Consider the following 27,463-nt stretch of genomic DNA (forward strand, 5'->3'; position numbering starts at 1 on the left):
CTCTTAAACTCGAAAGGAGCACCGGAGGTGGCATCACAGATGCCCTCTGGACCCCCAGCCCCATCAGCGCCTGCTGAAATGCTGCCTCACTCTGGCTCCTCCTCGGTAAAATGAGAGTGAAGTGTCTGCCTTTAAGGTCTCTCTCAATGTTCATAAAAGTGCCAGTAAGGTGGGGAGCCCGCGTGCGGGTGTCAGAGTCATCTGGGCTTCAGTCTCGATTCTGCTCCTTGCTGGCTGTGTGGCTCAGAGTAGGTGTCCTAACCTCTCTGAGCCCCAGCTTGGTCATCTGTGAAATGTGGAGGACACGGCCCAGTGCTATGGTGAGGAATAAGCACAAGCACGTGTGTAAAAGGCTCAGCCCAGTTTCTGGGGAGGTTCAATCAATGTCCATAAAAAGGAAATCAGACCTGATGGTGCAGGTGGCTCGTGGACCGATCTTGGGGCCTGCCCTCTAGGGTGCGCAAGCCCATTTTCTCTCCCACAGCAGCAAACCAATAACCGGCCTGGCCACCATTCTCTCTGTGGGGCACTTGAGGAGGCTGCTGTGTCCTCCCCACAAGACATTCTTTATAACCAACCGGAGGTTTCCAGGTTGGGGACAGAGGAAAGTGGGGAAACTGAGGCATTGGCTTGAGGCCACGTATAGAGTCCGGCGCAGCATTGTCCTGCAGGTGAGAGGTGAAACGGGGGGCAGGCGGGAACTAGGCTGGAGAGAGAGCAGGAGCAGGGGAGGGAAGCCCACGCAGTGGCCCGGACGGTCAGGGAGCAGGGTTTTTTCCATTGGGAACCTGGACAGAGGATCATGTCCAAGTCTGGCCCACACATTGACCACCTGCTCAGGGTCTGGCTGGCAGGAGTGGCCTGACAGGACCGGCCGGGGAGGCGCAGTGCAGGGGTGGGGCCCTCCGACAGCAGATGCAAGAGGGGCTGCCAGGGGCATCTGGCAGAGGGGGTCTGGTGTTCCTGCAGGGAGCGCCTGGGGGGCTGGGGGACCCCCGGAGCCTGTCCTGGCCGAGGGCTGGGGTGCAGCCAGGAAGGAGGCAGGCGAGTGTGTAAGGTGGGGATGGGGAGACTGAGTCAGAGACTGGGGTGGGGACAGAAAAGGAGAGAAGAAAGGAAGAAGGGAAGGTAGGAGGGAAGGAAGGAAAGAGGAGGGAACAAAGGAGAGAGGGGACGAAAGTAGAAAAGAAGGAACCGAACAAGGAAGGGGTGAAAGGACGAGAGAGAAAGTGAGAGAGACAAGGAGCAGCAGGAGGGAGAGAGGCGGCGCCGCGGAGGGAACCAGGAGCGGCGCAGCGCGGAGAGCGGCGGGAGAGCGGCGGGAGAGCGGCGGCGAGAGGACAGGAGAGGAGGAGCGTGCGGGAGAGGGCAGGCGGCGGGAGCGCCGCGAGCTCGGGCGAGGGGGCGGCGGCGGCGGGGCATGCGACCGGGCCCCGGACCGCGAGCCGGAGCCCCCGCCCGAGCCGAGCGCCGCGCCGCGCCCGGAGCCCCCGAGCCCGGACAACTGTTGCGGCGGCGGCGTCGGCAGCCCCCGCGGGCGGCTCCCGCGGGCGCCGGCTCCCGGCTGCGGAGCAAGGAGCGAGCGGGCGGCGGGCACGAGGTGAGCGGCGCCCCGGGCGGGCCGGGCAGGGGCCGCGCGGCGGAGGAGGGTCCGGCCGAGTGGCGGGCGGGGTCTGCGGCGCCCCGGGAGACGCGGGTGAGGTGCATGGGGGGCTCCGGGGCGCTCTAGAAAGAGGCCGGGGACGACCTGGGCAGAGCCTGGGGGCAGGAGCCGTGCGGGACAGCCGCTGCCCCGGCACTGGGGTCCGCGCCCGGGCTCGCCGAGGTCGGGGGCGCTGGACGCTGGCGCGTGAGGGGCCCGGGTCCGGGGAGCGGTGCGGGGCCCATCGTGCCGGGACGCAGCCGGGACCGGCATCCGCGTCCGAGGTGGGGACCGGCGTCCGAGGACCAAGTCCGGGCGCGCAGCGAGCCGGGAGCCCCGTGCGCGCTGGACAGGGCTCTGGAGCCTCGCGGCGGGCTCGGTGGGGTCCGGGGATCCCAGCTGGCCGGCGCGTGGGACACGGCTGGGCCCCCCAAGTGCGTGCCCCCGAGTCCCAGCCCGCCGTGTGGCCCCTGCGGAGGCACCGGCGCCGCCTCCCAGGGCCAAATCAATATCGATCCCGCGCCCAGGGCTCGGTGGCCCAGAGGCGGCCTCGGAAGCGCATTAGCACCGGCGGTTGCCGCGGCAACGAGACCCCAAGCGTCTTCGGGTTAAATTTATTCTAATTATTATTATCACTATTAGTGTTAGTATTTGTTACTCAGCCAGAGGAAAAAGGAGAGGAGGAGAAAAATCCAGCGCGTCCTGGCGCCTCCAACTGTTCTCTATGGAAAGCGCTGTCCCCGCGGACTGGCCGGCGGACCACGCGGGGTCCGTCTATGCGGAGGGGCTCACGCGCGCGCCGTGCGAGCTGCCCCTGCCGCGCCTCTGGGGCAATCGGCCGAGAAGGGGAGTTATATAATCTGCAGGGACAGTATGTCTGGTCGTGCCTCTTTGTGTCTGCCTACCTCGATCGGCCTCCTGATCCTCTCGGCTTAGTGACTGCTCCTGCCCGTGGAACCCCAGACCAGGATGGCAAGAGTAGAATGTGCCCTGCACCAGGGATTAGGGGGGGCTCCAGCCCTCTCTCCCCTGGCTGTGTGACCTTGAGCAAGGCTCTTGACTCCTCTGAGCCTCTGTTTCCTCATCTGTAGGATAGCCTGGGAGCCATTTCCACCAGCAAAGGTTGCTGTGAGGTCACACTGAGAAAATCTTGGAAAAATCTCACTGAGCGCTGATGGCTGTGTGACTATAGGCAGCTGCCCACTCTTCTCGGGACCTCAGTTTCCTAGTCTGCCAAATGAGGGTCTGGACCTGGGCATTGTGTAAGGTGTCTTCAGTCACCGACTTCCTGTGGATCTCACTGCCGGCTGTGGTTGAGATACTGTTAGTAGCAAGTTCGGCTCTGTTCAGACCTAGACTGGTGAGAAGTTCCTCACCCCACACCCTCTGGTCCCTCACCTGGTTCTGACTGTCTAAATGTGGCCGGGAAGCAGGTGGTCCATTGGGAACCACAGGGACTTTTCACCTACAGTAGGCCATGGGGTTTGGTTAGAAATGTCATTCAGAACCAGAATCCAAATAACCCTCGGTCCCTGGTATCAGCCCATGACAATCTCCATACTGGTTGTGGTGGCCCAGAATTCGGGGGTCCTTTCCCCATCCCTGGATCTGTGACTGCTCAGGACACCTCCCTGCAAGCAGCCCGCCTCTCCAGAGAGGCTGTTTACTGTGCCCATTCCGGCTGGAGGCTGAGTGTGGAGCAAGAGATGGCCAGGAAGTTGGAAAGCCCCAGGCAGGGATTTCTGCTGGGGTTTTTTTTTGGTTTTGTTTTTGGGGTTTTTTGGCAGCTGGCCGGGACAGGGATCAAACCCTGGACCTTGGTGTTGTCAGCATCACCCTCTAACCAACTGAACTAATCTGCTGGTTTCTTCGATGTCTCTGTCACGCTGACTTCCCCAGCTCTGTCTCAGCAAGGAGAGGTAAGGGAAGCAGTTTGGTTTGGAACTGAGACTGTGTATGTGTGTGTCTCACCCCCACTCTCCTGAGCCACCCAGCCTGGAGCTTATCGGAGCAGCTGGTCTGGACAAGAGGGGTGGGGGCAGGGCCAGTGCTGCCCAGACCTTTGTGGGTGAGACAGAAAGTGAGTGGGACCTGCCCAGAGGGAGACCGGCTAAGAGCCACCCCCTTGTTACCTGTTACCCACCCATCCATTCATTCCTTCACTCCCCTTCTTTAGCCACCCTGGCGAGGCCCCATGCCTGCTGCTGAAGGGCATCGGTCTGCCCTTTGTAGCTCTTGGGGAAGCAGACGAGGAAGTGTCCCCTGACGAGCCAGCAGGGTTGGAGGCATGCCTGGGGTGAGCCATGAGCTGGGAGGGGCTAGGGGCTGGGGCCAGAAGAACCTGTCCAGGAGGAAAGGCGTGAATCAGCCAGAAGGAGTGGAGAAGGTGCTCTGGCCAGAGACCCTCTGTGGGCAAAGCTGCAGATGTATGTGAGGGAAAGAGGCTGGTACCTTCTGGGCCTTTGGAGCTGGGAGGGGGCCACAGGACTGGAAGGCAGGGGAGATGGCAGAGCCATGACAGGGCCTGGGTGAGGGTTTGGATAGTGATGTGGGATAGGGAGGTGGAGAGGGTGGCCAGGTTTGGAGCTTGGATGGCCTTTGGGTGGGGAGCCCATGGTTGAGTTAGGCAGAGGGAAGAGGAGTTGGGGACAAGAAGATGAACCTGGGTTCCAGATTCTAGGACAAACAGCTGAACCCTTGAGAGCCCCTCCTCCCTGCTTGCTGCAGGATAGACTGCTTAGTACCCAGGCCCTCGGCTTCTGGGGGCATCGGGTAAGTGGACGCCAGGTCTGGCCTGCTCTGAGCCAGGGACTGTGCCGAGCAGATTTGGAGCCTCATCATCTCACTTAGCCGTTGCACCAACCCTTTGAGCTGGCGATGATCAATTCTGTTGTACGGATGAGAAAACAGGCTCCGAGAGGTTAGTAATAGTAGGATCATACTCCCAAGTAGGACCCAAGTAGGATCATACTCCGAACCACTGCACTGTATCACCTGGAGCCGGGCCTGGTGCCCAGTGTGATATACGGTGGCTCTTCAGACAGTACAATGAGCCACTGCGGGTCAGGGTCTCTTTAAGTCTCACTTCCTAGTCATTTTCCTGTTTACTTCCCTCTGGACTGACCCAGAGTGTGGCCCATCTTATTCTTAGAAGAAAGGTATCACCTCGCTTCTGGGGGATGGTCTCCCTCTGTTAACTCGGCCCCCACTGCTGTAGCCTCTCTCCAGTGGAGTCACACAGCAGACTCACGCTGATCTTAGAGTGAACCGAGCCCCTTCCCCAGCTCCCCCAGAGGGCTTTTCTAGTCCATCAGCTCTTTTGAGAAGTTACTGAAATGATATTCAACCCCTGAGAACAGTGGGGCCTTGTTTCCTAAACACTCTTCTGTAAGATGGGGTCCTGAACAGCTGGAGCCAGTGTGAGGGAGTAGGGTACCCAGAGCCCTGCCCACCCTGGGTCATGCCCTCCTGAGGACATCCAGGTGCCACCTGCTCTGTAGGTCTTGGTCTCGCTCTGCACAGGGCCTGGTGTGAGGGATTCCATCTCTTCCTCTCTCCCTTTTTTGTTTTCTTTCCCGCCTTCCTCCAGCACACACATTCCTTGACCCTGTCACATGACCCATTCTCTATACATGACCACGGGGAAGTAGAGATGGGAGGACCCCCTTCAATGTCACTCAGACCTGCCCTAGGGCAGCTCCTGGCCTAGACATGATGAGTGCTCAGTACCTGTTTGATGATTGACTATGGGAATAAATCATTCTCTAGCTGGGACCCTGCCAGCCCTGCTGATGGCCCCCTCCCACCTCTGGGCTTGGCTCGCCCTTCCCTCATTTTCCTCTTAGCTGTGACCAGATGGAAACATTCAGGAGGGCCTTCCCAGGGCATCCTGATGTCCCCATTCCCTGGCAACACCCTCCTCCGAGCCTGGGTTTTCTCCTCAGCAACTTGGGGACACGGTACCTCTGAAAGTGCCAGAAAGGCACTGGAAGGGTCTTCGGCGTGGGAGCCCCACTCTCCCTAACCTATGGTGGGGGTGACGAGCAAAGACAGGGACAGCAGCATCTCTGAAGCCTCTGTGCTGTGATGGAGGGAGGACCCAGGTGCTGTTGCTGGGAGGAGCTCAGAGCTCACCCACTTCCCCATATGTCCCAGATGGGGATACTGAGGTCCAGATCAGGCTGGGGATGTGCTCAAGGTCGCACAGTGAACTGGGCATCCTGGAGAGCCAAGGATGTTCAACCCGATGTTGCAGGTATGGTGGGCTTTGTCCAGAGGCCTCTGAGGCCACTGCCTGGAGGGAGTACAAGCATTCCCCCAGATGAAATTTGCATTGAAACCCTGAGGCGCCGCTTCAGAAAAAAGCTTCAGAATCTCACCCTCCCTGGCCATCCAAGCATAAGAGCAGAAGCTGACATGAAATTCAAATGCCTCCCATCCCATGTTTTTGGACACTAACCATAAGTGGGGTGCTCATGTCGAGTGTCCCCCCCCCACCCCCACTGGGGCACACACTGCCATCACCACCCGTCTGTCGCATGCACACCTACCTCAGCAGATGCGCACAAATGCGCCTTCCTGAAATTAAGAAATAATGCATGAGTTTCCCAAATTACACCCGTTTAACACTGAATTAAGTTCTGGAAGCTCTTAACAGAGCCCTGGGAGGAAAAAGAAATTATTTTTTTGTTCACACTTCCCTGGAAAATGAGACAAACCGTGATCTTTTAAAACCCAGCTACATAATCTGATTATTCCTCCTTGGCAAGCCTCGGAGAAATGCCCAGCGGAGGGAGGGGACGGCCAGCTCTGCTGCTGCGGAGAGATTTGCATTGGGAAATTGGGCTGGGAAAGTTTGTCGCCTGCGCCAGCTTCCGAAGCTCCTCGTCGCATGATGGGCTCAAAATAAAGTGCTGTTTTCTCAGATATTGGCACAAATTAAAAATAAAGGCAAATTCCTTCCATAATCCAGTGTGAGAATTTCCTCTGAGGCTCCCTGAGCGTGTTTCGGAAACGGTGGTGATTTGCTTTCACTTTGGTTCCTTTCCTTTGTCGGGAGAATCGTACGTGTGCAGCTGGATTTATAGACCAACAGAAAATGCATTTAGCTTTCATTCATTCGGCATTTCTGGAACGCCTACCAAGTGCCAGACGGGGTGCCAGGCCCAGGGGGTGAGGAGGGATGATTTGAAACAGGGCCCTGTCTGTGAGATTTGCAGTGTGTTTGTTGAGAATAGGGTTAAAAGCAGGAGAACAGAAGAAAAACAGGCATCTGAGACGGATCAGGAGGGCTTCCTGGAAGAGGTAACTTTTGGCTTGGATCCTGAAGGGTGTGTGGGTGCGTGCCAAGCAGGAGGAGGCACAGGGGGTCTCAGGGAGAGGATTGGCCTGAGGAAGGTCTCGCAGTGGGTCTCATGGGTGTGGCCTCCCAGAGGCATCTTCAAATTTTAATGTATGAAGGTTCCTTTGTTATTATTTGGCTTGACCTGTGGCTTTTTACAAAGCCCTTTCAAATCCATTATCATCCATCACCCTCAGGCAGCCCGAGGCAATCCTCCATTTCCCTAAGGAGAGCTGAGCCCAGAGCAAGGAGGAGAGGTGGCCAGAGTCACAGCCAGGGGGCTGCTGAAACCCCAAGCTCTGGGTCAGATGGGCTCTAGGGGGGTAGCAGAGCAAGTGGAGTAAGCCATTGTGTGAAAATCTCAACATTAAATCAAAGAACCACAGACACTCACACCAAAGTCTCGAAAGCCCCCTTGCTCCCTCCACCTGCTCCTTCATGGCTACAGCAGGGGCTGGTCCTAAGGACATGTGTCCTGGTGATGCCCTTGCTGGAGCCTCAGTCTCTGAATCCAGAAAGTGGGGCGATGGAGCCTCTCTCTGCCTGTTTGCAGGAAGCCTGGCACCATCACTGAGCCCCAGCAGGCCCCGGACCAGCAGGAGGCCAGCATGCCCTTCCAGGGGTTTGCCTCTCAGGGTCTTTGTTGTTTTAGATCATTTGTCAGGAATGTGCAGTAGCATGGGCAGGGTGTAGTTGCCCAGAATCTGATCCCTGGGACCATGAGGCCTTCTGGAATGAGCCGGGGCGCTGCTCTGAGGCCCATTGTCAGGGCAATGAGCCAGAGGGAGCCTCCCGGCGGCGCCGATCGATCCTTCCGCAAGAACAGCCTGGGATCACCGAGGATGTGCTGGGGCCCCACCCAGGGCAAGGCTCCCCTCTGCTTGCTCCTCAGTCTGCAACCTTGGGCAAGTTATGTAACCTCTGGAGCCTCAGTTACTTCATCTGCAGAATGGGTTATTGTGAGAAGCGGATAAGATAAGTTTGCACGAAGTGCTTGGGTGCACATAGCGTGCATGCGGTACTGTCAGCTCTCTGTATTCTCACTCTGTTACTGTAACACACTTCACTGTTACTCTGTTAATACTGCTGCAACCCTTCCCTGAAGCAGCCAGGCAGGAACCAAATCTGATCATCCCTGAAGAGCGGTTGCTGAATGAATGAGGAAATGAATCAAGTAAGCAACTAGACCAGTAGCAGTAGGTCCTACTCAGTGCCACAGCAGCCACAGAACAGGGAGGCAATGGAGCCAGCTCTGGAGCCTGGGTTCCAATCTGGCTCCATCTCCTACTAGCAGCCAGTGTTGGGCTGTGCACGTCTCTGAGCCTCAGTGTGCTCACCTAAAAATGGGGATGGTGTCCGCCTCACAGGGTTCTTGCAAGAACTAAATGAATTCAGGTAATGTGCTTAGTGCAGACTGGCACACAGTAAGTTCTCAGTACGTGTGACTGGTATTATTGTCACCACCACTACGTTTAATAACAAAAACACCAAGGAGGCACGGAAGCGGTGAAGGGTCAGAGAGTGTCTCTCTATCCTCAAAGGGTGGAGGCCACCTTGTTCCTAGGTTAGCTCTGTAGCCAGCCTGGCCCAGGCCTGGCATGCTTTGGACAGGTCTGCCCCCAAAGAAGGGGTGGATGAATGGAGGAACAAATGAGCGAGGGAGTGAATGAATGAATGAATGAATCGTGACCCTTAGGAAACATCACAAGCCTAAGGTCAGGGCAGCTCAGGAAGGGGCCGAGGGACTTGGGTAGAGGCGTCGTTTTGAGGATGTGAGCAACGAGGTGGGACGAGCTGTGTGGCTGGATGTGATCTCTCTTCCCTGAATGAATATTTGTTGACCGGGGATGGTGGCCTGAGTCGGGGTGCCCAGGCCGCTTGGTGTCCCCAGCAATTTGGTTCTGGGGCTGGACAGAGCTGAGTTCAGATGGGGGTTCCTCACCTGTAGCTCAGGGAAGTTCCTGTGCTGGTCTGCACCCCCTCTGCTCCCCCATAACAGGAGGAGAACACTGCCCCCCTTTGGGTGATTGCGGAGATAGCACGTAACAGCAAACTGCAAGTCAGGGGTTTGGGCTCCACACGTGGGTGCCAGGGCGGAGCTCGGGCGGATTTGGAGCAGGGCAGTGGTGCAGTGCGGGCAGAGTTCACGAAACACCAACCTGGGCGCTGTCTGATCCTCTCCCAAGGGGGCTTGAGGCAAGGGGCAGGGAAGGGACAGAGGAGGGCACCTGGGACAGTGAGGCAGCACCTCCAACCTGTGGGCAGAATGAGGCCTGTGAGAGCCACAGATTGCCCCAGGATGGAGACGTTCTGCCCAGGCCCATGGAGCCCAACCTGCTAAGGAGACTCTCGCCCCTCACTGTAGCCCTGTCCTGGGCACCTTGCAAACACCACCTTGTTTAATCCTCACAATACTCCGTGAGCAGGGACAGGCTAACCATTTCTGCCTGAGGTTCAGAGAAGCACAGTGACTTCCCCAAGGGCACACAGCTGCTAAGTAGCAAAGCCAGGATTGGGACCTGGAGGCTTCTGCTCTTTCTACTGGGTGAGGCCGAATACACTTAGTGGTTAGGAGGGGAACTGGCATGGGAGCCCGGGGTCCCTGCACTCCTGTGCCCACCTCTCGCCACTGTGTGGCCTTGCCCAGCCACCTGTCTCCTGTCTGCCTCAGTTTCTTCCTCTGTGAAATGGATCCACAGCAGACCCTCCTGCATCGAGTCTGGGCCAGGATGACTGAGGGACCATGCAAAGCGCTCCAGATGGGCAAGGCTTTTCCACTCATATGTCATTGCGATTAGAACTCCTTCTCTTTAGGGCAGAGAGACATGGGGTATTCAGCCCTTTGGGGAGGGCCTGGGGTGTGTAGGAGCTGGGAGGAACTGGGGTTACTGGTGCTCCATCTGGGCCGGGAGGGTGAGGCAGGCAGGGTCTTTAATATCCAGAGTCTGGCTTCCCCTGCTGCCTGTGGCTTGGTGAGTGTCAGGCAGGGGGGACACGCCACTGTCCAGGCCTTGTCATGTGTTTTTGCATGCCTGAGATGGCACCCAGGGCTTGCCCTGTTGGGCTCACGGTCTGTGGGGGCACGGAGGCATGGTCTCCTGTTCTGCCCAAGGCCTGAATCCTTTTGTGAGGGAACGCACGGGTGTGGGTGACCACAGAGGGTGGGAAGCAATCCTGCCTACGGAGAAGGGGCCTAGCATCAAGGAGGCCTTCCCAGAGGAGGTGGCACCCGAGGAGGTGGAGTATGAGTTGACAAGGTTGACGAGCAAGGGGGTGGGGGGGACATTCGGGGCAGAGGAAACGATGTATTATAGAGCCCCTGGGAATGAGTTTGGGAAATTTCCAGTACTTCAGCATGGCTGCCCCGTGGCGTATGTGGAAAGCTGGGCAGATGCTGAGGCTGCAAAGTCTGATCTCTGAGGACTCTGGCGAGTTACAGAGTTTGGACTTTACCTTGTAGACCCGGGATGGCAGATGTGTGGCTTGAGCGCCACCACCTCCCACTTCTGTGCCCAGGGAAGACATTGCTAATCAGTCCATCGTAGCAGGACCCCAGGCAGCCCCGTCGTGTGGGTGCCTGAGATGACACCTGTCTGCCCTCGCTGCTGTGAACAGGGATGAGGATGCGCCTTCACAGTTGCTGGTGGTGTGACTCAGCCCAGCTCCCAAAATGCCCTTCTGATGGCAAAGGAAGGCAGGTTGCCACCAGCCTTACCTTCCAGGGGCGGGATGTTTCCAGGGGGCCCCTGGGATGAGGACTGCCTGGGAGCTCAGACCCCTCCCACCTAGGGCCCGCTGCTTGTCCGTCACCTGCAAGTCCCCAGGCCGCGGGGGAGCCCAGGAATAGCCTTGGACGTCCAGCTGGAGCCTGGCCAAGGGGTGGGTCACAGGGGGAGGGCCGTGGCCTAGAAGAATTCTGGGCAGGACTAGGGAAAGATTAGGAGACTTCTCTCCTGGAATTCAAACAATTGGACAATCTGTTCTGGATCGATTTAGAAGCAGTGGAGTGAAAAAAAAAAATCAGAAAATACAGTGTGAAAGCTATTTTCTGTCCCTCTCAGCTCAGTTGGGAAGAGGGATGAGCTGGAGTTTATTTGTGGACTGTCCAAGGCCGCGGACGGGGCCTCTCACCTCACCGCCCCCTCCCACGCCTGCTGCTCTCTCTCCACGCCCAGTGCTGGGCTGGGCAACTGGGGGTCTCGAAGGGGCATCAGCCCTGGCTCCAGGCTCGAGAGCCAACAGCCTACAGGGGCCTCAGACGTGGACATGGCTGAAGTCGGACCTCTGTGTTCTGAAAGTCTCCCTGAGGGTGCAGACACCCTTCTGTACCCTTCTGCACCCTTCTGTGCAGAGAATGGCCCCCTCCCTCCCTCTCCACCAGACCAGGGCATCTCTACGCCAAGGATGGGGTGCATCTGTCCAGTTCACTCCTGTACCCCTGGGGCGCAGGGCCTGGAATCGGGACTGGCACGTAGTAGGTGCTCAGTAAAAGTTTCCTGCCTAAATGATAAGATAGAAGGAAGGGGGCAGGGAGGAAGGAAGAAAGGAAACTGAGGCTTTGAATGAAGCGAACTGCCCATGGTCACATGGTCTGTTAGTGGTGGAGATGGGACTGGAACCAGATCTGTCACCACCAAGACCTGGATTTCCCCCACCCCCACCTGTCCCTGGGGCCCAGTGCTAGGTCTGACACATTTGGGGGCCTCCCACGCCAATGACCCCTTTCTTTCCTGGGTGCAGTCCATCGCACTCCTCCCAACACGACTCCTACACTTAATCTTTCACGACTTGAGCCAAATGCTGATTGTTTTAAAATAAGCATGTTTGGTGTGGGGCCAGACCAGAGTGGGGGAGGGGCAGGGGTGCAGGAAGCCAGAGCTTTCCACCCGGTCCAGGTGCTCCCCAGGGGGAGTGGGCTCCCTCGGCTGTGGGAGTTCAACCAGGGGCTGGATCTGCCAGGATGTTGTGGGTGTGCGGACATCCAGCACCCATGGGAAATGGGACCGGCTGATTCCCAAAAGGGTCTCTTCTCCAAAAGTAGCACACTAACTACCCCTGCATAATACTGTTTACCCAGATGTCAACCCATGCTATAAAATATAGCCATTTTGTCCCCTTTATAAGGGATTCATTTTTGAGAAGCAGGAAGCCCACCGGGGCATCGCCTCTGGCCTGCAGACGACTCAAATGATAAAGGCACCTCTTCCTAGCAGGACGCTCTGTTCCTGGAATCCCACCCCCCCAAGGTGGACTGGGTGGGTGGGTGGTGGGTCTGAGTGCGGGGTCCTCCCCTGGACAGGGGCCTGTGCTTTGCCCCTCGATCCCTGATTCCTCTGAAGCACCTTTGGTATCAGGAGGTGGGTGGGTGGGTGGTGGGTCTGAGTGCAGGGTCCTCCCCTGGACAGGGGCCTGTGCTTTGCCCCTCGATCCCTGATTCCTCTGAAGCACCTTTGGTATCAGGAGGCTGCAGCAAAGTCCACCTGGGGAGTGGTCCGAGGGCTCTTGGGAGACACATTCATTAGCTGTTCTTTTGTTTCTAAAGGGCAAACTCAGGATTAGAATGGATCTCTAATTTGGGGGTGACTGAACAGAAGAGAGATTAAACAGAGAAAGTGGTGGCTGGTGCTTATTCTGCTGCCCAGGAGCCTCTGACCTGGGCAGGACGCGGGTGAGCCCCGGCCCTGGGGAGGAGGGGTAACGGGCAGAACAGAAACGCGCCCCTAGGACTCTGGATCCGGATCGTTTCCGCTTACCAGTGAAGTGGCTCAGACCAGTTTGGTCTGATTCCAGGGCCAGGCTCCTAATGCACCTAATGATCCCGGCTAGGATGACCTCGGGCTGAGATCTGGGCTTCCCCCGGATGTCCTAAGACAGTGCAATGCTGCCGTCATGTGTACCTGGCAAGGACTCAGGGAGTCTATGTCAGAGTGGGTCACAACTCTAAGTCTGGTGTCTGGTTTGGGGGCATAGATGAGAGGGGGGTCTTCCCTCTCTCCTTGCCCTTCCACACCCCCTGCCCCTCACACCAATCCAGAGGCTCATCTTTCCTGAGCAATCAGCTGTGGGAAGGGCCAGCAGAGGAAAGCAGCAAAGCCAAGAGGGGGGACACAGGGCTGGGAGCTGCTGAGGAGTTCCGTTTCAGGCATGGCAAGTTTGGGGTGCCAGGGCCCTCAGAAGTAGAGACCACTGGAAGGAGGCCATCGTCTGCTCAGGTCCGGGCCTGGGACAGCTGGTGGGGCCAGCAAGGGTTTGCAAGTGCGGGAAGCTGGCTGACAGCAACCTCCCGTCACCTTTAGAAGTGCCTGTTTTCCTCACTGTCCAATTGCTGCCCCCAGAAAGTCCTGCTGGGTGTGGATTGCCCTGAGTAAGGCCGGCCTGGCTCACCGTGTGCCTGTGTGGCTGACCGGGCCCCAGCCATCCGTGGGGCAGCTGGCACTCCTGGAGAGGCATCCAGTCCCGCCTTGCTCCCAGCGGCTGCTGGTTCACCACCCACCCAGCAGCTTTGGTGCCAATTATGAGAGTGTGGGCAGGAGGCTTGTTAACCCCCAGAAGTGGAGCTGGGTCCAGGGGGTGACACAGGTGGACGTGGGACCTCCAGGCCGGCGGTGGGGTGTTAAGAGCGCCAGGTCAGGCTGCGGGAGCTGGCTCTGCACCATCCCTGTGGTCTCAGCTGAGGCTCCATTTGCATAATTTTGAAGTTGATTGGCCTAAAGGCAACTTCGCTTAATCACAGCTGACAAGTCTCTGGTTGGAACAGCAGCTGCTGCCAATTAGCCGCATGGGTGCCTTGGTTAGTTATAACTCCTTCAGCAGTACCCTCCCCAGCATGCTCCTCCTGCCAGCCCCCTTAGCTGCTTCAGAAGGAACCAGTAGGGCCAGGTAGCTGCCTGGAGAACCTGCTGCATGCTCCCAGTGTGAACTCCAGCCCAGGGCTTCTCAAAGTTGCAGGGGCTGGGGATGGGGAACGGGTTAGGGTACAGCCTCTGATTCGGTGGGCAGGGTAGCCGAGAGCCTGCATTTCCACCGGGCTCCCAGAGACACAGGCTGCTGGTCTGTGGACTGATTTAGGTTAGCAACACTCTAGCCCAGGGGATTGCAAAGCGGGGCTGCCTGTTTGTGTTAATAAAGTTTTATTGGAACACAGTATCGCCCATTCATGTGGTAGTGTCCATAGCTGCTTTCTGCCTACAACAGCAGAGCTGGCCTGCAAAGCTGGTGGTATTTGCTATCTGGTCCTTTACAGAAAGAGTTTCCTGATCTCTGATCTAGCCCAGTGGTTCTTGAACTTGAGAGGGCATGAACTTGAAAGTTGCAGATCCTTGCCCCCTTGCTGGCTTTGATCCAGTAGGTCTGTGGGGACCAAGATGCTACATTTGTAACCAGCACCCAAGTGAGGCACACGACCACATTCCAACCACCAGCGTCCAGCCACCTCCAGGAATCTCTCCATTCATCTTGGCCTACCGTGGGTACCATTCCCATTAGACAGATGTGGAAACTGAGGCTGAGAGGGGTCACTCGCTTGTCCAAGGGCCCAAGCTAGTAAGCTTTGGCTCTTTCCTACCACATACTGCATCCTTGGCCAGGTAGCCCATCCGCCACACCCCAGCTGGATTACCTGGTTTGATCGGTTCCAAACCTGGATTCCACACTGGGATGTGCTGTTAGTAACAGCAACACCTTGGGCCAGTCACAGAATGACATCATGCACCTTGGGTTGTGGGAGTGTAATCAGTGGGAGACCAGGTCTGTCAAGGGCACTGTGGAAGGCACTTACACCTACCGGGGGACTGCCTCCTCCCCGCAACATGTGTAGAGTGGCTTGCAGTTGGTGACGCCTTTAGTTATCAGCACCTGTTTAGGTGTCACCTACTCCACTCCCTGCCCACCTGAGGCCAGGTAACGACCAGCCATGAGACCATGAACAAGGCAGTAACTCATGCAGAACCCTCACACACTCTTCCTCTCCGTATCTTCCCCGTGACCTGGGAGGTGGTTGGGGAGGGGCAAGGCACCTGGGTTCAGAGGAAGAAGCCAGGCCTCCCAGAGGTCAGGTGAGTGAGAGGTGGCGTTGCGATTATGTGGCTTGGGTTACGACAGGTGGCTCCACCAGGTCAGGTCAAAACACTGAAATACAAGAGGATGTTTTATGACCCAGCATCCCCAATTTACAGATGAGGAAACCAAGGCAGAGAGTTTATGATCAGGAAGTCCTCAAAGGGACAGCTTGTCTGGAGCTCTCTAGGAGGAGGCTGGAAATACACACGGAGACAATTCTTACTGGAATCAGAAAATCCCAGGACCAGGTCCAGGAGCCTGGGACTGGAAACCAGAGGAAATGCAGCCTTCCCAGGGACCACCAGCAATGCCAAGGGAGCCCCTGCAGACCCCACCCAGGCCTGGGTGTTGGCCTCAGCTGTCTGCAGGATGAGTCTGCTTGCAATTGATGGGGGAAGGAGGCTGTAATAATTATTTTTATTTATATATATATTTTGTAAACATTGATATCATATTTTATTTTCTGGAAAGCCCCTCTCCCTGTTTCCTGGTCTCCATTGCACTTCGTGCCAAACCCTCTTTGTTAACTTGTTTGTTTGTTAATAAGATAATAGACATCCTCGAGCCCTCCCCCACAGCATGTGGGCTGGAACATGAGCCCCTGTGTGCACCCCCAGGGCCCACCGCCCTGTGTACCCCCACTTCTCTCGGTGTGCCTCGTCACGGTTATAGGCGTTCTTAAAAAGCAATTATTTTCACGGTTCTTTTTGGCCTTATAAAAAGTGTGTCATGCTGAATTTGACCTTTGGGGACTCCTCTCCCAGCCTTGGATTGCTGAGATGTCACGGGACATTTGGTGTGGCTGTGGTTCATTTTGATAGCTGTGGTGTGTCCCGGCATCTTCCCATAGCACGATACACTTTCCCGTTTACCCATTTGCGCTGTCCACAGGGATTTCCCCTCAGAACCAGAGCCACTGGGGACATCCCAGTGCCTGGTGCGCCAGGGCCTGTGCCCAGCTGAAGGGGTATTGGTGCCATTCTTACACACACACACACACACACACACACACACACACACACACAGCAGTCTCTGGGGTGAGGACCCATTGTGTGCAAGAGGATGGAGTAAAATTAGCCTCCCCCGGGCCCACCGGAGCTTGGTGTGGGGTCATCTTTCCTCCAGGTGCCCCTTGCCCTGGCAGGATGGTCTTTACTGTGGTTCCAACCTTTGTCAAACGTGAATAAAAAGGATTCTTACTTTGTAGTGTAGTTGAGAGGAGTAAATGTAATTGACACCTCCACGCTTTCACATGTCATCGGTGCTCACGATCTGGCGCGCAGGAGGTTTGCTTTGAACAGTAATAGGCCAGGCTCAGAGGGGCCAAGGGACTTGCTCAGGGCCACACAGCTGAGAAGTGGCAGAACTGGGGCTCGAATCCATGTTCAGACCCCGAGCTCAGAGCCCTTCCATTCTCTAACGCTGTGCCAAGTCTCAGACAAGAGGCAGGGAGGCATTTTGCATGTCTTGGTCCTTCGGCTGGGGACACCCTCCCCACTTTCCTACTCTTCCTTCAGGAGTGCACTGCCAGACACCCTGGCTTTTGAGTCCCAGCTCTTCCACAAACTAGGACAAGTTACTTAAACTCTCTGTGCCTCAGTCTTCTCATCTGTAAATTGGGGATAATCACACTACTCATGAGTATTAAATAAATACCCTCCCTTGCCCCTATCCCAGCACACTGCATCAGGCACTTCTGGGCCCCCATGGCCCCATCACAGCACCCGTCCCTCTGGGCTGCCACTATCTGTCTGCATTGTGGCTACAGAAGGGGCACCCAGGCCAGTCTGAATTTGGCACTTTGTCGGCCAAAAGGGACAAAAAAGGAAGTTTATCTCTGGCCTGGTTCAGGATAGGCAGGATTCCAGGGAAGGGAGGGAGAGAGGGGAGAGCTGGCCTCTTTTGTGGCCCGGCTTTACATGCCACCCAGAAGCTGCAGTGCTGGCCAGGATGGAGATGGCAGGGGTTCCGAGATGCGCAAAGGCCCGGGAGTGAGAGTGCCCAGGACGGGGGAGATATGGCCACAGAGGCCAACTGGCACCCCTGGGCCATGTTCAGATGGTCATGGAAGCTACTGGTGTGTCCCAAACAGTGGTAGGTCTGGGCGGCCCTCCCCAGCGGAGGGGACCCTCTGCTGCTGGGTGGGGGTGGGCCAGAGGAGGCATGCGAAGGGAGTGACAGCCAGAAGCGTCAGCCTAGCGTGGAGTCAGGTGGAGTCTGAGCTGCTGTCTCACTGTGGGCTTTGGGCAGATCCCTCCAGGTTCTCGGTTTCCTTCCTCAAGGGCCAACACGATGCCGTTTATTTCACCGCTGCGTCTCACCAGGGAGGTGCCTGGCATGGAGGACGGGCTCACGTGTGGTGTCCCTCCCCCCATTTGACCCGCAGGTCTGAGGGCATGGGAGGGAATACACACAGATTATGCTGCACACTGATCAAGCTGCGGCCCTGCAGCCCAGTGGCCTGGGTCTGAAGCCCAACTCGGCCGCGTCCTAGCCATGACATCTCTTAGGGAATATCCCCCGTCTTGCTCACCTGTAAAATGGGACTCTTGCTGGGGAGCCTGGTGTGTGGAGAGGACTGCAGGACAGTCACGGTTATCATTGGCCTGGCAGGTGGTGGCCCTAGGGTCCAGGCTGGAGCTGGGTTCACAGGACCAACCCCTCCCCGCCCCAGAAGAACAAGCTGAATTCTTCTCAGCACGCATGGGCCAGCCCGTGCTGGGAACCGCTCCTTTGCCTATACAAGGCCTGACCAAGCTGCTCTCCCTTTCTTGGGTTGTAGGGTTGATGGCCATCAAGAGCAAGGGAAGAGGCAGTAACCACAGAGGGACAGTGAATAGTGGCTGTAGGGGGGTCTCTGGCCCTTTAGTCACAGAACAGGACAGACAAGGAATGTCCTGTGGAAGGGTCCAGATCCATGCTGCACACAGGCACAAATTCCTTCATAGATCCACGTTCCTCCAACTCCGGCTGAGCCAGCTGCACACCAGACCAGACTGGGTTTTGGGGTCCCTGCCCTGCACAAGCTTGGGAGAAGTCAGGCTGCAACGCAAAGTGACCCTCGGTCACAAAAGAATGGGAGGGGGCCACAGTAAAGACCATGCTTGGGGACAGGGTGAGGGAGAGCAGGCTCTGCACAAAGAGGGGCAGGAGCCCTGTGGGGGATGCAGAGACACTTGCGCCTGACCGCCTGGTCAGGTCCCAGCTCTACCACCCACCTGCTATGTGACCTTGGGCAGGTTGCTGACCATCTCTGTGACTCAGTGTCCTCCTGTCAAGAGCCCAGCATAGAGGGCGGTTGGAAATAGAGGGCCTGGCGTGTCATGAGAGCTGCAGAAGGCCTGAGAGGGCGGGGGGAGGCTGGATGCTTCATGGACCAGCAAGGAGGCCAGATGGGGGGCAGGGGGGCAGAGGGAGTGGGGAAGGAGCATGAGGGTCCAACCAGGACTACATCCCCACCCCTGCGTTCTCCCTCAAGCTCTTTCCGGTCAGCCACCCCGGAGCCCTGGCCCTAGTGACCTCTGGCTTTGGCCACCGTGCACTTTCCCATCTCCCCTCCCACACAGCTCCCCAGGCTTGGCCTTCTCTTCCTGCGTGCACACCAGCTGGCCAGCCCAGCACGGCCAGGCAGAGCTGGGGGGACAGACCCAGGGCCCACTCGGGGTACTTGCCAGTGCCTCCCTCCCCAGCCTCCCGAGCCGCCTCCGCCCAGCACCTGGCGCACAGTAGGGCACAAGCAGCATGCCACCCACTACACTTTCCACGCACTCCCTCTGTTTCCCCACCCTGTCCTCACCCAAGAGGGGCACAACCCATAGCCCTTGCTTATGGGCGGTCTCTGTGAGTTGTGGGGGGCCCCGCAGAGGCACCCCGGCACCTCCTGTGTGCCGGGAGCTCTCACCCGGCCTGCTGCTGCTGCAGCCTCGCCTCCCATCCTCCCGCTCAGCTCCGGTCCTCCCCCACTCCCCAACTCCCATTGCACCTGCTGGGCTCCCTGCCTGCACGCCCCTCCCCCAGGCACACCCTCCCTTGGGCTGGTCAGGCCTGCTCACCTGTCACATCTCAGCGTCCTCGGGGTGCCTCAGTGCAGACCAGGTCAGGTCCTCTGCTATGCTCTTGGGATGCCTCTAGTCATGCTGTGAGGGTGTTCAGCTGGCTTCGTGGGGGTGGGATGGGTTGTTCAGCCCACTGTGGTGTCTGCAGTCCCCAGAAAGGATAAGTACATGAATGAATGCCTTCCATCCCCTCCTTAGCCCCTTCTAATTCCCCTTCAAGGTGTGTGTTATCCCCATTTACAGAGGGGAAACTGAGGCTCAGGGCTTTAGCTTCTTTCCTTCCCAGTGGAGAAGGGGTTCCAGGGGCCAGGGCCCCCTCACTGCGAGGGAGGCCGAATAGAGGCCAAGGGAGTGGGGAGAGAGATCCAGGGCCACCCCTTCAACAGGCGTTCTGCGTGCCTGGCTTTCCTCTTCCTGCCTGACACTTTAAGTGATTCATCCTTCATGTGATATTTTTGTGTTTCTCCATTGGGAAAAAAATGCCTCTGGGATTTCCAGGGGTTGTTTTATCTCCATGGTGCAGCCAAATAATTCGGGAGGACAGATAGAGGCAGAGGGCTGTCAAGTTGCAAAGGGCCTGCAATTGTCTTAGCGGAACTCTCCCTTTAATTGGGGAGGAAACTGAGGCTGGATAGAGGGAGCTGCTTGCCCCAGGACCCAGTGTGGCCCCAGGAGGAGGGCAGAGCATCTTGGTCCTTCAGCAGGCCTGGGATTTCCCACTGTGTCCCCTCAGGCAAATCTCTCCCTTCCCTGGGCCTCAGTTTCCTCACCTGTAAAATGGGGTAACAGTGGTGCCTACCTCAAACGTTCCAGAAAGTAGCCTACACAGAGCACTCGGTGGGTACAGAACTAGCCCAGGGCGAGGCTCAAAAAGGGAAAAGTGAAACAACGAGTTTAGAACTCGACCCAGAACCCAGTTCCCAGGGGAGAGGGCGGGGAGGTGTCCCTGAGGGAAGAGAGCCTTATTGGAGATACGCTGGGATGTTCTCTTACGGGAGGGATTTGGAAAGACAAGGGTGGCTTCTGAGTTGGTGGTAACCTGCATGCCTTCCCAGTTATGACATTCATGCCAACACCCTCCCCCTTTGACCCTGACAGTAGACCCACAGAGCAGGTGTCATTGTGCCCGTCTGATACAGGGACATTGGGGTCTCAGAGGCCTAGATCCAAGATACCGAGCCATCCTGCCTCAGCCCTGCTGGACTCAGTGGGTCCTGTCCCACCAGAGCCCTGAAGCTGGGGTTTCTAGGCTAAGGTGAGCAGCTTCCACCACAAGGCTGATGGCCGAAAGTCACTCCTGTTGGTGGCAGTAAAAGCTAAGACCCTGTCTCAGGTGAAGCAGCAAGCCCATTGTGCCAGGGCTTCTGTCTGGATTTTGCTCTTTTCACCTGGAAGTTTGCTCTTTGCAGGAAAACAAATGTGGCATTCAGGCCATGTGTTGCCAGAGTTCCTATCTGTGGGCAGCAGACATTTATTCAGCACCTACTGTGTGCAAAGCATGGTGGGAAGGATACAGAAGGGCAAAGGCCCCAACCCTGGAGGAGCTGGCAGCAGGCAGGGAAGCAGTTCAGCAGCAGGTGAGGCAGGAGGGCATCAGTGCTAGGGCAGGAGCACAGCATGGGAGGAGGGACTGGAGAAACGCAGACAGAAACACACTGTCACTCGCCGAGGGGCACACGGGACCCTCTCAGGTACCGGAATCATTGGCTTGGGGAATGGCAGAGTGACAACACCAGATCAGAGCCATTTCTGGAGCAGTTACTGGATGTGCTGGGAGCCCTGCTGGCTTCTGGTCCTTTCTGTCTGTCTTCAGTACCCCAGCACAGTGGGGGACATGGTTCCCATTCTGCAGATGAGGAGACGAGCCAGGGAAGTAACTTGGCCTGGGTCACCCCGCTGGTAAGTGGAGGATCTCTGACTCAAGGCCAGGGCACTGCTAACCCTGTGTCATCACCTCTGGCGCCCACCGGGAGCGCCTGTATGGAGTCAGGCAGACCTGGCTTCCAGTTGCAGCCCTGTCACCTGCCGTTCTGGACAAATCACTTAGCCTCTGCGGTTTATTTTTCTGAAGCATGGAGATGCTAATACCTGGATTCATTCGACCAATTCTGGTATTTATAAAGAGCCTACTGTGTGCCGGCTCTACGCAACATGCAGTGACGAACAAAAATGAAGTGGTCTTGGCAGGGCTGGCTTCATGGGTGTGGTGACACAGGGCTGGGCACCAGCAGGGCTCAGTTCATGTGGCTGTTACTGGGGCTGTGCAGCTGGTGCCCTGGCTACGGGGGAATGGGTCGCCCTTCTGGCCTGTGTCTGTCCTTCTGCATGCATGTGCTCTAGCCACTTCGGCCCCAGCCAGCGCAGCAAGGGATGACGTCCTAGTTCCCTCCCGCTGCTCCTCCTGCAAGCATGAGGGGTCACAAGGACAAACTCTGATCTTACTTTATGCAGGCATCAAGCCTCAAGAAGCGTTTCTTCCTGGACTTCATGTTTCACAGGGAGATTTCACAACCTCTAAGCGGATGTTGTCCTGAAAACAGAAGTTCCCAAACTCAGGATTAGTCTGCACTGCCGAGGAGAGGCCCTGGCAATGTGTGGATGTTAAACACCACTGGTGATCCCATGTGTGCACATGCGTGTGCGCGTGTGGGCTGCCTGGGAATGTGAACGCGGTCATCAGTCTGCATAGACTAGGCTTAGGAGCAGACCTCCAGGTCTTGATCCTCTCTCCATGCCTTTATTCTCCACCTGCACCATGGGGACACGTGGCACACCTGGGGCATGCTGAGAAGTGCAGGAATGAAGAGGGCATCTCCTGGCATGGTCCCTGGCCCGGGAGGGTACCCCACACTGGGAGCCGTGGTCTCCCGGTTTGCCGTTCCTGCCCCTCTACTGGGCACCTGCTGGCAGGACTGTGGGTAAAGCCCCAGAGGACCTGCCCTTATTTAGTTACATATTCATACTAATGCTACTAATAATCATGCCCAAGTTTATGTACTAATTCCTTACATAGGCTTGTGATGACTGACTCCTCCCAGGCCGTAAGTCTCATGACAGTGGGACTTTGTCCATTGTTCGCGGCTGAACCCCGTGCCTAGCGCTGTGTGTGGCCGGCAGTGGAGGCTCACTAGGTATGGGTTGAATGGCACACAGAGAGGAACCACTCCCTGAACAGTGGGCTGGGAGCCAGGCTTAAGGGTAGGTCTGATTTGGACATACCAGGTGGGGAAAGGGATGCCCAGAAGAAGGACCAGACTGGGCAAAAGCCCGGCTTCCTGAGCTCCATAACCTGCCACCCAATGCCCAGGATACTGGGGCAGGACCCGTCCTCACCCCAATTCTGCCTCCCTCTCACCACAGCAGTGGAGTAGGTGGATTGTGTTGGGGGGACGTGCATGTGACTAGTCACGTGTCCTTCATGGCCCATGTCTAAATAGCACCAGGCACCTGGGACAGTGATCTGGGCTCTCACACCCCCAGGTGCCATCCCCCTGCCCCACCCATTTCCTTTTCTCTCAGTTCATGCTCAAGACAGGACACAAACCAAGCAGACAGCACAGCACGCTGGCCCTGGCGTGAATGCACCCCAGTCCCTGCCCTGGAGGAGGAGCAGCCCAGATAACCCTAGGGTGGGGGAAGGGCTAGAGTATCAGGAGTTTCCCACCCCCAGGGGGTGAGAGAATCAGAGGGTGGAAAGCTTTCCAAAGAGGTGGGCACCCCAGCTGAGCCTCGAGGCTGCAGAGAGGGGGAAGGGTGGCCCCAGCATGGGGGAACAGGATGTGCAAAGGCCCGGGGAGCAGACCCTGGAGGCTGAAGTGGGAGGAGCGGCAGGGGCCAGGTCACCGGGGAGCGTGGACTTGAACTCCTAAGGAGGCAGGTAGATGGTCAGATGGGTGCTTTGGAAAGCTGGCTCTGGGGACTGCTGAGGACCTGGGTTGGTGGGCGAGGCTGAGTCAGGGCCAGCCAGCAGCAAGGGGCACTTGCCACGGACACCTGTTGAGGCCCAGTGCCTGCAGCCCCGTTCACGTGCTTTAAAGCATGCCTTCATCCGTCGGTCATTACAATGCTGTGCATTCAGTACTGTGTTTATCCCCATTCTAGAGCTTAGCAGACTGAGTGACTCCCCTGGGTTGCACAGGGTGTGGCTGCAAGAGGTGGAGCCAGGACTTGGCTTGAGGCAGAGTGGCCCCACCGTGAGGGCCCAGCCTCCAGACCCGGCTGCCCTTGACATGGTGGGGCAGGAGGTGCTACACTTGGCCATGCCTGGGACAAGGGTGTGGTGGGCTGAGGAGGGGCAGTGAGAAGTCCCCCGCTGCTGCTGAGACCCCAGGCGTCTGCCAGGCCCCACCCCCTGTCCCCCCTCTCCCCTACTGCCGGGCCTGGCTGATGTGAAAACAGATCCGTTCCTGTTCCTGGTGGGGTTTAATTCATCTTCTCGGCTCTGTTTCTCTTCACATGCCCTCCTTTCTCTACTTCCCCAGCCTCGCCAAATTCGGTGTTTAAAAATAATCCTCAAATCTCGGAACAGCAGTCCCCGGCTGACCCGAGGGGTGGACTGCAGAGATGCAGGCCTGACTCGTGATCCTGGACCCGGTCAAACCGTGTTCGGGGAAGTCCCACTCATCCAGAACGTTCCCACAGTTATCTGAGGCTCACCATTGGCCAAGAGCTACCATTTCAAAGAAATGGAACCAGGGTGGATAAATCTAGTCTGTCTGTGGTAACTGTGCTTTTGGGGGCCTCAGGAGGCCCTGGAAACATTTTTGGTGCCAGGAGGTAGAGCAAGCTTGGATCCCAGGCTTGCCTCCTCCTGTCTTAGCTGCTGTGTGGCTGTGTGACCTTGGGCAAGTCACTGCACCTCTCTGAGTCTGTTTCTTCCTTTCTGAGGTGGGAGTCTGATGACCTACCTCATGGGGCCGGTGGGGTGCAATACCTGAGATGAGCCGCTCCTGAAGACTTCAGCGGCCTGCACAGCGCCTGGACGTGGGGCCGGGCAGGGCTGCCCTTTCAGCCCCTGCTGCCCACAGACCTCATCTGCGGCAGGTCCCAGGTGTTGATAGCTGGCGGCATGACACGCCCTCCTTCCCAGAGCCCAAGTTCCCCTCTGCAGACCCCATGGAGGGGAGTGAGGGGATGGCTTTGGTCTTGTACTCATGACTCCGCAGCTGGCCGTCTCATGGAAGCCTCACAAGGATCTCACAGCAGCTGGCCGGCCGTGCAGGTTTCCAAAGCAGCTTTTTGACCCAGCCTGGAAAGGGGGGGTTGGTATCTGAGCTTTGCTGTCTCGGCTCATGAGAAATGGAATTTGTACACACATAACTCCCCTATGACACACAGTGGGTTTTTCTTTCCACCGAGGATCCAGCCTTCAGTTCTGGCGCCCGAGCTGCCTCTGGGGCCTGGGGAGTAAGAGCACCCCTCAGCCTTCACCAGACACCCCCACCCCAGACCTCTGCCTGGCAGACAGGGCTGTGGCTTTGATCACCTGATGACTCATCACAGGCCAGACCTGGGTAGGGGTGGGGGCACAGCCACGTCATGGACACTGAGCAAACCATGAGGTCAGGGGACAGAGGCAGCCACAGTGTGTCATGACAGGGTACACCTGCAGTGTGCGGGACCTGCCCAGCCACAAACGAGACCCTGAGGTCGCTTAGTGAGGCTATGTCAACCCCCCAGAGAGGCTCGAGGGTCCAAGGCTGGTGTCCTGCGGGGCTGGGATTCCCATTCAGGCTGTGGGACTCCGAAGCCTGCTCTCCATGGCTCTGGTCCCTGGATGGCCCAGGACCTTCGTGGCCTTATAGAGGAGGTCATGGGGATGACATATAAAGTGGAGCTGGTGGGCACCCTCACCCAGGGTATCCTGAAGACAGGGACTCATCTCTGTGTCCCTAGAACCCAGCTCAGGGCCCAGCCCAGAGCGGGGGTCAGCAAGTGGGTATTGAGAGAATAAGTGAATGAATAAATGAATTAACACATGAATGAAAGAAGAGATAGAAGACAGTAGGCCCCAGAGGAAAGGCAAACTTATCCCAGCTGATAGAATCAGGGCAGGCTTCCTGGAGGAGGTGTCATTGGAGCAGTTTCTAAGGTGGTGCAGGATTTGGACTCCCAGGAACAAGGGGAGGGCACTCCAGGGGCGAGCAACAGCCCCTCAAATCAGCCAATATACTCAGGGCTCTGTAGGGAGTAGGAGCAGCAGCGGGGAGGGCCAGGCCTGTGGCAGAGGTGGACCCTCCCTCATGCACTCAACAAACCACCAACTCTGGACTTGAGCCCTGGCTGTAAAAGTGGGCAGACCCACGCTACAGGGGCCAGAAGGTCCTAGAGCCCTGAGAGCCTGCCTGGGCCTCAGCTTCCCCCTATGTAGTATGGGGCCATGACGGAGGCTGGGGGAAGGGAATCATCTCAGGGGACCCATCACTCTGTTCCCCACAGTGCACTTCCCAGGGCTGATCTTTAGGTTTCCCCAGAACGAAATCCTTTCCTAAGCACTTTCAAATGCTTTAATCTTGGTTCATCCTCCCAGGAGGGCCCTGGGGAGACCAGGAGGAGGCGAGGTTCAGAGCAGTTAAGCAGCTTATACCACTGGTGGGGGAAGAGCAGGGCAGGTGGCTGGAGCAGAGAAGCCTGCGCGTGGGATGGGAGGGCCTCCTCAGGGCCATGCTGAGGCCCGTCACCAGCGGTGGTCATGATATTACAGCCCGCGTTCCTGTGGCATTTCACAGGCATGCCACCCCCTCTCCTTGTTCTGGCAAACCAGACTTCCCATGGACAGCACCTGGCGCCGTAGGTCCCACCACGAGGCTCGTGCTGCAGGTGAGCAGATGGAGGCCCTGAGAGCAGGGAGGGGCAGGCGTGAGCTCCGTGCGCTTGGCCTTGAGTCTTGCTCCGTCTCTGGGTTGGCCGAGTGGCTTCCCTTCCTGCCTGCTCAGCAGCCGTAACTCTGACCACCATTAAAGCAGGATTCAGAGCTGCCTTGGGACCCAGGGTGGTGTCCCCCATGCTCTCCCTGACCAGGTTGCAAGCTCTTGAGGACAAGGTAGCCCAGGCTGGCTCCAGGGGCCCAGAGCAGGTGCCCTGGACAGCCCAGGCAATCAGACTGTAGCTTCCTTGGGCTATGGGTTGTCCTTCCAGTCTGCTCTTCCAGAACCATGTCATCTGGCACAAGTCTCTGTGCTGTGTATTCATTTCTTGCACCACCCCCAGGGACAGGTGGGAACCCTGGAACCAGGATGGAAGAGGGCGGGGGTGGAGGGGTTCAGCCAGGCCAGGAGGGCCTCCAGGGTCTTGCACCCAGCAGGATGCAGGCTCTTCGGTTCCTCACCACCTTCATTCAGATCTGGCTCTCAGGGTAGCATCCTTCACACCTCAGGGTGGGACCCAGGCCCACCCTTCCCTCAAGCAGTCCCCGTGTTAGGGGTTGTATCTGTTTTCTAGGGTTGCCATAGCAAAGTACCACAAACCAGTGGCTTAAACAATAGCAATGTGTTGTCTCCCAGTTCTGGAGGCTGGAAGTCCAGGTCAAGGTGTGGGCAGGTTGGGTCCTCCTGAGGCTGTGAGCTAGAATCTGTTGCAGGCTCTCTCCAGCTCCTGGTGGCTTGTGGGCGACCCTCAGCATTCCTTGGCTTGTAGACGTATCAGTCCCATCTCTGTCTCCATCTTCACACGGCATTCTCCCTGAACACGCGTTTCTGTGTCCAAGTTTTCCTTTTCATGAGGACACCAGTTGTATTGGATTAGGGAGCCGTCCTACTCCAGCATGACCTCATCATAACTAATCACGTCCGCAGTGACCCTATTTCCAAACAAGGTCACACTCTGAAGTACTGGGGGTTAGGGCTCTAACATAGGAATGGGGGGCACAGTTCATGTACAACAATAGGGTGCACAGGGGAAGAGCGTGGTGTGTGGTGCCCCACCTGGCCCAGAGCCTGGCACAGAGCAGGTGCTCAGCAAATTGATTCCCATCTCTCCTCTCTGCCCCTCCCCAGATGCATGCAGGTGCTGGGGTTCTGGGTGGGCCACACTGTCTACACTGGGTGGCCTGCTGGTGGCCCTCCCCCTCCACTGGCCTCCTCACCGTCCCACCCCAGGGACTTTGCACTTGCCGCATGGCTCTCTCCTGCCTCCCTTGAGGACTCTGCTCAGATGTCACCTTCGCAGCAAGGCCCTCCCCAGCCATCCTGTCTACAGCAGCTCCCCATATCACTGTCCCCTGCCCCCCCTCCTGCTTTATTTTCCCTCATAGCATTTTAAAAAAATGTTCTATTGTGGTAAAACACACCTAACATGGAACTCACCACTTCAATCATTTCTAAGTGTACAGCTCAGTGGCGTTAAGTCCACTCACATTGTCATGTGGCC

At 57.3% G+C, this 27,463-nt stretch overlaps 1 protein-coding gene across 1 annotated transcript in view; it reads left to right on the plus strand.

Annotated features, from left to right (window-relative positions):
- Nucleotides 1–1,528: 1,528 nt before the first annotated feature.
- SHISAL1 (shisa like 1) overlaps nucleotides 1,529–27,463 on the plus strand; it is a 73,949-nt gene continuing 48,014 nt past the window's right edge. Inside the window, exon 1 of the mRNA XM_063076396.1 lies at nucleotides 1,529–1,600. The gene's annotated coding sequence lies outside the window, so the exon portion shown is untranslated. The remainder of the gene's footprint in view (nucleotides 1,601–27,463) is intronic.

This window comes from Cynocephalus volans, chromosome 12, assembly GCF_027409185.1.
Source record: "Cynocephalus volans isolate mCynVol1 chromosome 12, mCynVol1.pri, whole genome shotgun sequence".
Taxonomy (NCBI): Eukaryota; Metazoa; Chordata; class Mammalia; order Dermoptera; family Cynocephalidae; genus Cynocephalus; species Cynocephalus volans.